At 32.9% G+C, this 11567-nt stretch overlaps 1 long non-coding RNA gene across 1 annotated transcript in view; it reads right to left on the bottom strand.

Moving 5' to 3' along the window:
* Positions 1-11567, bottom strand: part of LOC139780472 (uncharacterized) — a 29663-nt gene continuing 18096 nt past the window's right edge. Inside the window, exons 2-5 of the long non-coding RNA XR_011720251.1 lie at positions 2951-3099; positions 2005-2241; positions 420-659; positions 1-244 (exon numbers count right to left, since the gene is read on the bottom strand). This is a non-coding gene — a long non-coding RNA (uncharacterized lncRNA). The remainder of the gene's footprint in view (positions 245-419; positions 660-2004; positions 2242-2950; positions 3100-11567) is intronic.

The raw sequence follows: 11567 nt of genomic DNA, 5'->3' as shown, positions 1-11567 counted from the left end.
CTTAACTTATATACATAAAGGTGTGTGCGTGTGCGTGTATGCTGTGTGGATGAGTGGAAAGGTGTGCGTATGCGTGTATGCTATGTGGATGAGTGGTAAAGTGTGTGTGTGCGTGTGCGTGTGCGTGTGATCATGCCCGCTGTTAATTTTGAGTCCAGAAGGATGACTCCTTATCATGCTCTCCGCAGAACGTCGTCTTGCTGATCGTCTCATATGTCTTCTTGAGTGCCGACCGCGCAACCACCTGTTAATAAAATTAATTATTGGCATTAGTCGCACGAGATATTTGCGTAATCAAGATATTAATTTGGATTATGATAATGTATTTTATTAAATGTGGTTAGGTCCGCACAAAAGATATTGGTGTTCTTGTCAAAACATATATATTATATATGCTGATGCGATCAAATATGTCATACTCGAAAATGTCCTACTGAGAATCGCTAACTCGTAGGAAGGCGGCGGGGTCTCCGGCGGGGTCTCTGTAACCCCGGCTGTGTTTGAAACCGTTGAAGGTCGTCTGCGTCTCTGGCACCATCGGACAACATGTACGCAAATCCAACATATAATACCTATGACTAAGAACACGCTTAGCCATACGAGATAAAAAACATTCGGATCCATAACTTCGGCAAGTTTGTAGGTCCCGTTGTTGGATTCTGTAACACAAATGTCCGTGTGTGTGTGTGTGTGTGTACGCTTTTGTTGTCCGTTTATGCTCTAACTTCCGTAATTTTTTAGATATCGGGATGCATTTTTTTTTAATCGATAGAGTATCATGTAAGAAAGGTTGGGATTGAATTTGGCGATGTAATCGGTAAAGCGGTTCTTTTTTAAGAAAATTTCGAATTTTTGTAGAAATGTTTGTGGTTGCTCTAACTTCCGCAAATTTTAAGATATCGGGCTGTTTTTAATTTTATTATATTCTTCAGTTTTTTCTACCCCTATTTCATATATAATTCTTTAAGATTTGGTTGATTATAGACCCAGCTTTTTATACGCGATCAAAGGTCCATATGCGAAAGTCCATATATGGACCATGTAGTCTGAATTCCCAAAGTCAATTATCAATTTGATATTGCGTCAATTGTAAAACCCCACTTGTGCTACTAAGGTGACCCTTTTTCAATTCATAAAAAGGTTAAATTTAAAATGAAAAAAGTGTGCAAATTAGAAACTTGCACATTGCTTCCTCATCATTACAGATCGCTACCATTGCTCCTACTTTATTTCGCTCATAAAGCTTCCTCTATGAGGAAGCCAAACTAATAAATACTAATAATTATGCATCAAATAAAATTCAAGCTTTCTCATAAGAGGAGCTTTGTGAGCGAAATAAAATAAGAGCAATGGTAGCGATCTGTACCTAATGATGAGGAAGCAATGTGTAAGGTTCTAATTTTTTTATTTATACATTAATTTTTTATTTATACTTTAAAATAATTTTTTAAATACCTATATAAAAGTTATTGGCAATTTTTCTAATTCTATTATATTCTTCAATCTTTTCTACCCCATATATAATTCTTTAAAATTTGGTTGATTAGTTCTTGAGCTATAACCGTTTGAAGTTACGAAGAATCCGTACATAGGAAGCAAAATGTCCAAGTTTCAAATTTGCACACTTTTTTATTATATTAGCAATTTTTTAATAATTCTATTATATTGTTCAATCTTTTCTACCCCTATTTCATATAGAATTCTTTAAGATTTGGTTAATTAGTTCTTGAAATACAGACGTTTGAAATTTCGAGGATTCCGTGCAAATATAGGGCGCTCCATGAGTTAATTAATTAATTTCAACACTATGCAGCTAGCACTAAATTCGAATCGTGATATTTTCTTAAAGTAGAATGTCTCAGGATTATTTTGGGACCATAATCACGCGAGCATCTAATTAATTAATTTATCCATGGAGCGCGCGCGCAGCGCTCTATAATTCGTTACAGGATCGTCAAAGAATTAGGTGCTCGCGTGATTATGATCCCAAAATATAGCCCCTACCTCACGTCCGAAGCGGTCCGTGTCCGTTGAGCGAGCCCGCCAACTCTTTCTTCTTCTTCTGTTTATGGCCGGACAAACACGTACGGACAAACACCTTACATCCGTACACCATACATGCGTACAGCATCGGGGATCACGATCGACTAGCCGGCCCGCGCATCGCTTAAATCCTGAATCCAGTGCCGCCTGCTGGGGGTGGTTGTTGAATGAGCTGTGTAAAGTTGGCCCCCCCCACTACTGAAAATCGAATAATAACTATTACCATTCGTTTGGTGATCGTTTGGTGGTGTTTGGTAGTTCATTCCCGATGATTGGTAGTCAAAACTGTAACTACACGGAGAGAAAAATCAAATTATTTTTACGTGATAATTTTTTCACCTTAAATTTCTATCTATTTCTCATGTTATTATCCTGTGAATTGAAGTATTTTTAACGTGTTTGACAGCTATCTTATACTAAGTACGCTTGTCCTAGGATTATTACTCGAAATAAATCTTTATTTAATAACAACGCCACTATAAAAACAGCAGACGCTCTGCCTCTTTAAATTTACATGCGACCCACCGGATTTTACCGTGTCGCTCATGTAAAGTCAGCCGCCTAGCACCATGGATCCCTAGATATACATATACGTATATACGTATTTTTACTAAACGCCCACCGAAAAATGTCGTGGGTCAATAGTAACTGTAAGACAGCTGAATGACACGCATTGATCAGGTGGCGACGCTAGTAACTAAAACTTGGTAATCGTATGATAATACATATATCTATAAAGCTTTTCTAATAAAAACAGTATCCACCTTCTAAAAGCATGAATTTTGTAGAATAAGAAGTTGAATTTATTGTAAATATAACATGAGAAAAGTATAAGGTATTTATAATACAGGTTCACATAGTATTACGACTTGATTTTTCTCTCCGTGTAATAATGCGAAAAAAATACATATGCGCGTGAAGTTAGCCTCTCCTCTTGTAAAACTCGGCTTTCCAGTTTACAGACTGCGTATATCGTTATAACTGTAAGCATTCGTTTGGTGTTCGCGAGCTGACGTTTGGTAGTCCATTCCCGATTATTGGTAGTCAAAACTGTAACTAATAATGCGAAAAAAAGACATTATATATAATCTATACTATTATTATAAAGCAACAGGGTTTGCAGTTTTTTTGTTCGCTATGATCTCGAAAATTATTTGACCGAATTTTTACCAAAAGTATATGAAATAGGGGTAGAATTTTCCGAGGAGTGTTATAGGGTGTATAGTTTTTTGTTACCGATCTTTTGGAAACCGGTTTTTTTAATTTTTCTAATTTTTCGAGAAATAATTGACCGAATTTTAAAGAATTGTACATAAAACAGGGGTAGAATTTTCCGGGGAGTGCCATAAAGTGTATAATTTTTTGTTACCGATCTTTTTGGAAACCGGTATCAGAAGTTTTTTGAATTAGCCTTTTTTTTGTTCGCTATGATCTCGGAAACCAATGGATCGAATTTTTACTAAAAGTATATGAAATAGGGGTAGAATTTTCCGGGGAGTGTTATAGAGTGTATAGTTTTTTGTTACCGATTTTCTGGAAACCGGTTTTTTTAATTTTTCTAATTTTTCGAGAAATAATTGACCGAATTTTAAAGAATTGTATATAAAATAGGGGTAGAATTTCCCGGGGAGTGCTATAAACTGTATAGTTTTTCGTTACCGATCTTTTTAGGAACCGGTATCTTTTTGGAAATTGGTTACAAAATTTTTCCAATTTTTTAGGAAATAATTGAGTGAATCTCAAAGTATTGTATACGACGGAATTGCATTTCAGTCGATAAAAAAGTAATATTTTTCAATTTATAGCATTTTAGAGAGAGAGAGAGAGGGGCGTAGGGGAGAGAGAGGGAGAGAGAGGGAGAGGGGAAGAGAAAGAGAGAAGGGGAAAGAGAGAGGGAGAGAGACGAAGAGAGAGAGGGGGGGGGGGAAAGAGAGGGAGAGAGGGAGAGAGAGAGAGAGAGAGAGAGAGAGAGAGAGAGAGAGAGAGAGAGAGAGAGAGAGAGAGAGAGAGAGAGAGAGAGAGAGAGAGAGAGAGAGAGAGAGAGAGAGAGAGAGAGAGAGAGAGAGAGAGAGAGAGAGAGAGAGAGAGAGAGAGAGAGAGAGAGAGAGAGAGAGAGAGAGAGAGAGAGAGGGGAAGAGAGAGAGAGGGGGGAAGAGAGAGAGAGGGGGGAGATGGCGAGAGGGCGAGAGGGAGAGGGAGAAGGAGAAAGAGAGAGGGAGAGGGCGAGAGGGAGAGGGAGGGGGAGGGGGAAAAGGAGAGAGAGTCTTATTACATATGTCCTCCGGGGCGAAGCCCGGGTAACCAGCTAGTTATATATAAATATATATGATTAATATGTGGTTATATATGAAAGGCCGTAGCCGGATAAGAAGGGTCAATGTGCCCCCACACGGATCATGCTCATTTTTTTTGCTCTTTGATTGCTATCAGTGTCACTTATAATTTAGTCAAATATTAGCCCTTAATATTGAACCGTTTTGCTGTAAAAAATAAAAATAAAAATGTCGAAAATAATTCATATCTTTTGATCGGCTTAACCGATTTTGATGAAATTTTAATATGTTGTAGATATCATTGAGACACATTTGTGGAAAATTCGGGAAAGGTTTCTGATGACAGAAACATTGATAAAAAAAATAAATAAATGTTCTTGATTTTTTTAGTCCCGATATCTTTCTTGTACAATTACGAAAAAATTTTTCTAGAATCTTGGAGTAGTTTCCTATAAGGCATAATTTTTTGGAAGCAATAAAATGGGTAGGTGGTACTTTTAAAAAATAAAGTTTTTTTTTATTTTTTAAAAATATGATATGCTTTTGGTACGAGCGCCATATATTTTATGTAGAATTTTGGGATAGTATTCTACAACAAGTAATTTTTTTGAACCAATAAAATAGGTAGGCGGAAGTATAAAAAAATAAAATATTGTTTTTTATTTTTTTAAATTATGATGTGCTCTTTGTACCATTGCCATATTTTTTTGTAGACTTTTGAGACGGTATTCTACAACAAATAATTTTTTCGAACCAATAAAATGGGTAGAAGATACTTTAAAAAACAAAAATTTTTTTTTCAAAATTATCATAGTTTTTTGGTACCATCGCCATATTTTTGTTTAGAATCTTAGTATGGAATCCTACAACAAGTAATTTTCCGGAATCGATTAAATAAATAGGTGCAGGTACTAAAAAAATTATAAAATAAAAGTAAATTGAAATAATTATAAAAGGATAAACTATAATCGTATTAAATCAAATGTTTATTAATGAAGTACACATACACGTACACGTACACATACACTCAAAATAATGAAATATACATACACATTCGTTCACATAATCACTCTCATACTATTATTTACAGTTATATTCATATGGATGGACTAATCTTCATCACTATCTTCATTGATAATAGGCGTGATGCCGTCTGTTTTAAATATATTTAAATATATTTAATATTTATATGTTTAATATTTTTTTATTTTATTTTATTTTATTTTTATTTTTTTATTTTATTTTATTTATTTTATTTAATATATTTTATATTTAATATTAAATATATTTAAAACAAACGACATCACGCCTATTATCAATGAAGATAGTGATGAAGATTAGTCCATCCATATAAATATAACTATAAATAGTGTAAATAATAGTATGAGAGTGATTATGTGAACGAATGTGTATGTATACTTTATTATTTTGAGTGTTCGTGTATGTGTATGTGTACTTTATTAATAAACATTTGATTTAATACGATTATAGTTTATCCTTTTATAATTATTTCAATTTACTTTATTTTATTATTTTTTTAGTACCTGCACTTATTTATTTAATCGAATCCGGAAAATTACTTGTTGTAGGATTCCATTCTAAGATTCTAAACAAAAATATGGCGATGGTACCAAAAAACTATGATAATTTTGAAAAAAAATATTATGTTTTTTAAAGTACCTTCTACCCATTTTATTGGTTCGAAAAAATTACTTGTTGTAGAATACCGTCTCAAAAGTCTACAAAAAAATATGGCAATGGTACAAAGAGCATATCATAATTTTAAAAATTAAAAACAATATTTTATTTTTTTAAACTTCCGCCTACCTATTTTATTGGTTCAAAAAAATTACTTGTTGTAGAATACTATCCCAAAATTTTACATAAAATATATGGCGCTCGTACCAAAAGCATATCATATTTAAAAAAAATAAAAAAAAATACTTTATTTTTTAAAAGTACCGCCTACCCATTTTATTGCTTCCAAAAAATTATGTCCTATAGGAAACTACTCCAAGATTCTAGAAAAATTTTTTCGTAATTGTACAAGAAAGATATCGGGACTAAAAAAAATCAAGAACATTTATTTATTGTTTTTATCAATGTTTCTGTCATCAGAAACCTTTCCCGAATTTTCCACAAATGTGTCTCAATGATATCTACAACATATTAAAATTTCATCAAAATCGGTTAAGCCGATCAAAAGATATAAATTATTTTCGAAATTTCTATTTTTATTTTTTACAGCAAAACGATTCAATATTAAGGGCTAATATTTGACTAAATTGTAAGTGACATTGATAGCAATCAAAGCAAAAAAAATGAGCATGATCCGTGTGGGGGCACATTGACCCTTCTTATTTATCCGGCTACGGCCTTTGGTGCTTTATATAAAATTATATATTGGTCCATATATCATTATATATGGGCATATATAATTCCAAATATAACTAGATATGAACAATAGATCATATATGCATTCATGTATGGATACATATAAGATTCATATGGAAGTATATATAACCCTATATGATTTTATATGATTATATATAATTATACAGGCGATTAAAATATATTTAAATATATATAAATGTTTTATATACATTTTGACATATTATATATAAGTTCATATAATTTATATATAAATCTATATATATAAAGGAAGATGTCCTGACTGACTGACTCACTCACTCACTCATCCAATAGATGGCATTCGATAGGATTCGTTTCTCGTATTTAAAATTTGACAGACAGTGGTATAAAAATGTCTCACGTCAAGCAGTGCCAAAGTTATAATATATGGAATAAATCATTTCACTTTTGATTCTATAGCTTTTGAAAAAATATAAATCTTAATTTATCAATGCTTTATTATCGAAGTTAACAGTTCTTTTTCAATATATATTGACTATATATATATATATATGGTCATATATGATTATATCTATTTACATATATATAATCTCATTTTTTTTTCCGAGTACGCAAACATGACCTACAGTATTATTTTATAATACCGAATTATATAATATTATGTAACGAATTTTTGAATTTAATATCTATAATATATATAAAAACGATTCAAATAAATTTTTAAATTTAGGATTAAATATCTGCAGCATATATGATGACTTGCGAATCTATATCTATACAGATATAGTGCTATATCTGGTTGTACATAGGACAATATTAGTCACATTAGACCGTCGTGAGACAGGTCAGTTTTACCCTACTGATGACATGATGCTGAAACTAGCAGCCGAGCGCTGGCGGCCAAAGTAGAAACGCGTAAAAAAATAGAAAGACACATTGCTCCCACTTCCTACATGACTTAAATTGTTGCTGAAGATGTCTAGAATGCTGTAAATAAAAAATAAAAAAATAAAAAAATGTCCGTGCATTTGGCAATGTATTAACGGGGCGCGCGGTCTCCAGCAGCAGTCAAACGTCGTGGCAATTTAAAATAAATTTTGTTTTATGTAAAATATTTCAGGTGGCGATCAACAAGTAATAGAAACGAGCGGCGATGCAGAGAAATATATTTTTATATTTTCTTCAGGTGTCGTGACTGCTGCTGGAGACCGCGCGCCTCGTTAATACATCGCCAAATGCACGGACATTTTTTTTATTTTTTATTTTTTATTTACAGCATTCTACACATCTTCAGCAACAATTTAAGTCATGTAGGAAGTGGGAGCAATGCGTATTTCTATTTTTTAAGCGTTTGAAATCGTTATAGAGAAGTGCGAAGCGTTCTATAATGACTTCAAACGCGTAAAAAAAATAGAAAGACACATTGCTCCCACTTCCTACATGACTTAAATTGTTGCTGAAGATGTCTAGAATGCTGTAAATAAAAAATAAAAAAATAAAAAAAATGTCCGTGCATTTGGCAATGTATTAACGGGGCGCGCGGTCTCCAGCAGCAGTCAAACGTCGTGGCAATTTAAAATAAATTTTGTTTTATGTAAAATATTTCAGGTGGCGATCAACAAGTAATAGAAACGAGCGGCGATGCAGAGAAATATATTTTTATATTTTCTTCAGGTGTCGTGACTGCTGCTGGAGACCGCGCGCCTCGTTAATACATTGCCAAATGCACGGACATTTTTTTTATTTTTTTATTTTTTATTTACAGCATTCTAGACATCTTCAGCAACAATTTAAGTCATGTAGGAAGTGGGAGCAATGTGTCTTTCTATTTTTTTTACGCGTTTGAAGTCATTATAGAACGCTTCGCACTTCTCTATAACGATTTCAAACGCTTAAAAAATAGAAATACACATTGCTCCCACTTCCTACATGACTTAAATTGTTGCTGAAGATGTGTAGAATGCTGTAAATAAAAAATAAAAAAATAAAACAAATGTCCGTGTATTTGGCAATGTATTAACGAGGCGCGCGGTCTCTAGCAGCAGTCACGACACCTGAAGAAAATATAAAAATATATTTCTCTGCATCGCCGCTCGTTTCTATTACTTGTTGATCGCCACCTGAAATATTTTACATAAAACAAAATTTATTTTAAATTGCCACGACGTTTGACTGCTGCTGGAGACCGCGCGCCCCGTTAATACATTGCCAAATGCACGGACATTTTTTTTATTTTTTTATTTTTTATTTACAGCATTCTAGACATCTTCAGCAACAAATTAAGTCATGTAGGAAGTGGGAGCAATGTGTCTTTCTATTTTTTTACGCGTTTCTACATTGGCCGCCAGCGCTCGGCTGCTAGTTTCAGCATCATGCAATGATATCTCTACGATATCTCTGCTATAATTATAGCATTAAATGCTATGATCTCTTAGGAAAATTTACTTAAAGTTTTTTATAGTTACTTAAAGTATTTTAAAGTATTATAAAGTATACTAGCCGTAATAATAGTATACTAATAGTATAATAGTAGACTAATAGTATACTGACAGCCGAGCGTAAAGTTTTCTTTCAGTTATTAACCTCAATAAAAACTTTATAAGCAAGTCGCAAATATACTTTAAATTTACTTTTAACAAACGTAATACTTATAAATATACTTTAACTTTACTTTTTATAAAGGTAATACTTAAAGCTGATTTTAACTTATGCGTGTTGTTTCAACAGTATACTTAAAAAGACAAGTTCCCTTTTTTACCACACTTGCACCACACGAGACATTAAGAAATATTATATCATATATCCAATTCAAAATTTTATTACTCTTTTTAAACTGAATTTGTTTCTTAAGATGATTTTTGGAAAATTATATATTTGCGCTGGTTATGACATATGTAGACTATATATAACACTTACATCAAATTAAGAAGTAGTCTACCACGTAAGGCAGTTGGCTCACGATCCAGAGGTCCCGAGTTCGAATCCCACCAAGGTAAGTGTGTTTTTCAAATACGAGAAAATATTTATAATCATAGACTGCATCTTAAGAAACAAATTTAGTTATAAAATAGTAATAAAATTTCGAAATAAATAATTTTTTTGTATTCCGGGTGAATATCGGAAATCAGTGTCCTCTAGTATTAAGAGGACTGCAATCTTAAGTCTAGTGTCTCATGGTTAGAGGATATTCCTCTAAATTTTAAAATATCTTCTTGAGACCGTATTTCAGAGGAAAATCCTCTAAAATCAAGCGGGAGCCACTAAATGACAGAATATTGTTTTGGGGGTGATTAATAGTAATTGCATGAGTTAACTTAAAGTAACCTTTAAAGTATATTATAGAAATACTTAAAGTTTGGTTCGAAATCACTTCTAGTTTATCAATAGTTTATCAATAGTTTATCAATAGTAATTTCTTTGGTAAACTTTCTAGTTTATTTTAAGTTTTTTTAAGTAAATTTTTCTAAGGGATCGTAGCATTAAATGCTATGTTTATAGCATTTAAACTTGTGGCGTCTTGATGGTCCGCAGTTGGTGCGGCAGCATAGTAAAATTTAATATAAAATTCTCTCCGTGTATATAATCTTTTTTTCCCGGGTTCCGAGAAGTGGCGATCGAAGAAAAACCGACGATTATTAGTCGGATTTGAACTCGGATCTTTGGCTCATTAGAGCAGCTTACATCTCTCTGCGCCACAATCGCCTGTTTACCTTTTTATGGAGCATATCTTCGTTGGCTTTGCAATGTTATATGTGTTGCGTATGTGTTACATATGCGTTGTGTCGGTAAGAAATGAGGAGCAACCTATATGTATGCTTGTCACTTTATAATGGGAGCTTTCCAGCAAGCGACACAATTAAGTCGACGCAAACATCGTTCTATCTTTCTTTTTTGGCAATTCTTTTTTTTCACATTAATTTTACGGCTTAATTTAATTTAATCGGATGATTAGATGGCTATGGTTTGGTATGGAATCTGGTCAAATTTGCTGCCAATCTGTGCGCATCTGTGCGCCGTTAACATTTTGCTTACTGAGCCGTTGTTAAGAAACCTAACAACTAAACCATTTCAAATGCATGCCGAATCCGGCCCATCGTTTCTCATTCGCTCAGACGTTTCAATTACTGGACACCCTATATGAAGGATACAACAACCGATTAATATCCACTCGGAGTCGTTGGACTCTGATGGTTCTTAGACCGCAAACGCGTGGAATATGATCTTTTTTTCCAGCGTGGTGCATTTTTCGGCCTTATTTCTAATGAATTGTAACTGTTTTTGATTAAAATAGATAAGAATTATGAAAGTTCCTTAAAAATGCCACAAGATAGCATGATCAGATCAATTTCGAAGTGGAATTTGATCGTTTTTCCTCAGTATCCTTCATACGTTTGTTTTACATTTGCATTGATATACAAGAAATACTTTGAGAAAAAAGAAAGATTTTAATGATTTAATTGCGTTGTTTCATATTATCGTCAACGATAATATAAAACAATTAAGGCAATCATTAAGATAAATAAATGTTATAAAGTTTTATTTTAGTACTGTTATTTTATGCTTTGATAGGAATACTTTGAGAAAAAGACAAAGATCTTAATGATTTAATTAATTGACGTTGAATATAAATGATTATCATTGACATTAATTATTCAACGTCAACTACATCATTAAGATCTTTGTTTCTTTTCACAAAGCTAATATTGCTATCAAAGCATAAAATAACAGTACTAAAATAAAAATTTTTAACATTTATGTACGTCTTTCTTCATTGAAGTAACGACTTCTCCTTCCATAAGTGATGCAATACTTTTGACCAGTACTGTAACTTAAATATTTAATCCCGCGCGATCTGCACGCGGTACTTTCTAATTGTAA

This window comes from Temnothorax nylanderi, unplaced genomic scaffold (assembly GCF_030848795.1).
Source record: "Temnothorax nylanderi isolate EJ_2023f unplaced genomic scaffold, tnyl_v1.0 TNYL_tig0280_pilon, whole genome shotgun sequence".
Taxonomy (NCBI): Eukaryota; Metazoa; Arthropoda; class Insecta; order Hymenoptera; family Formicidae; genus Temnothorax; species Temnothorax nylanderi.
This window is presented reverse-complemented; position numbering and strand designations above follow the sequence as displayed.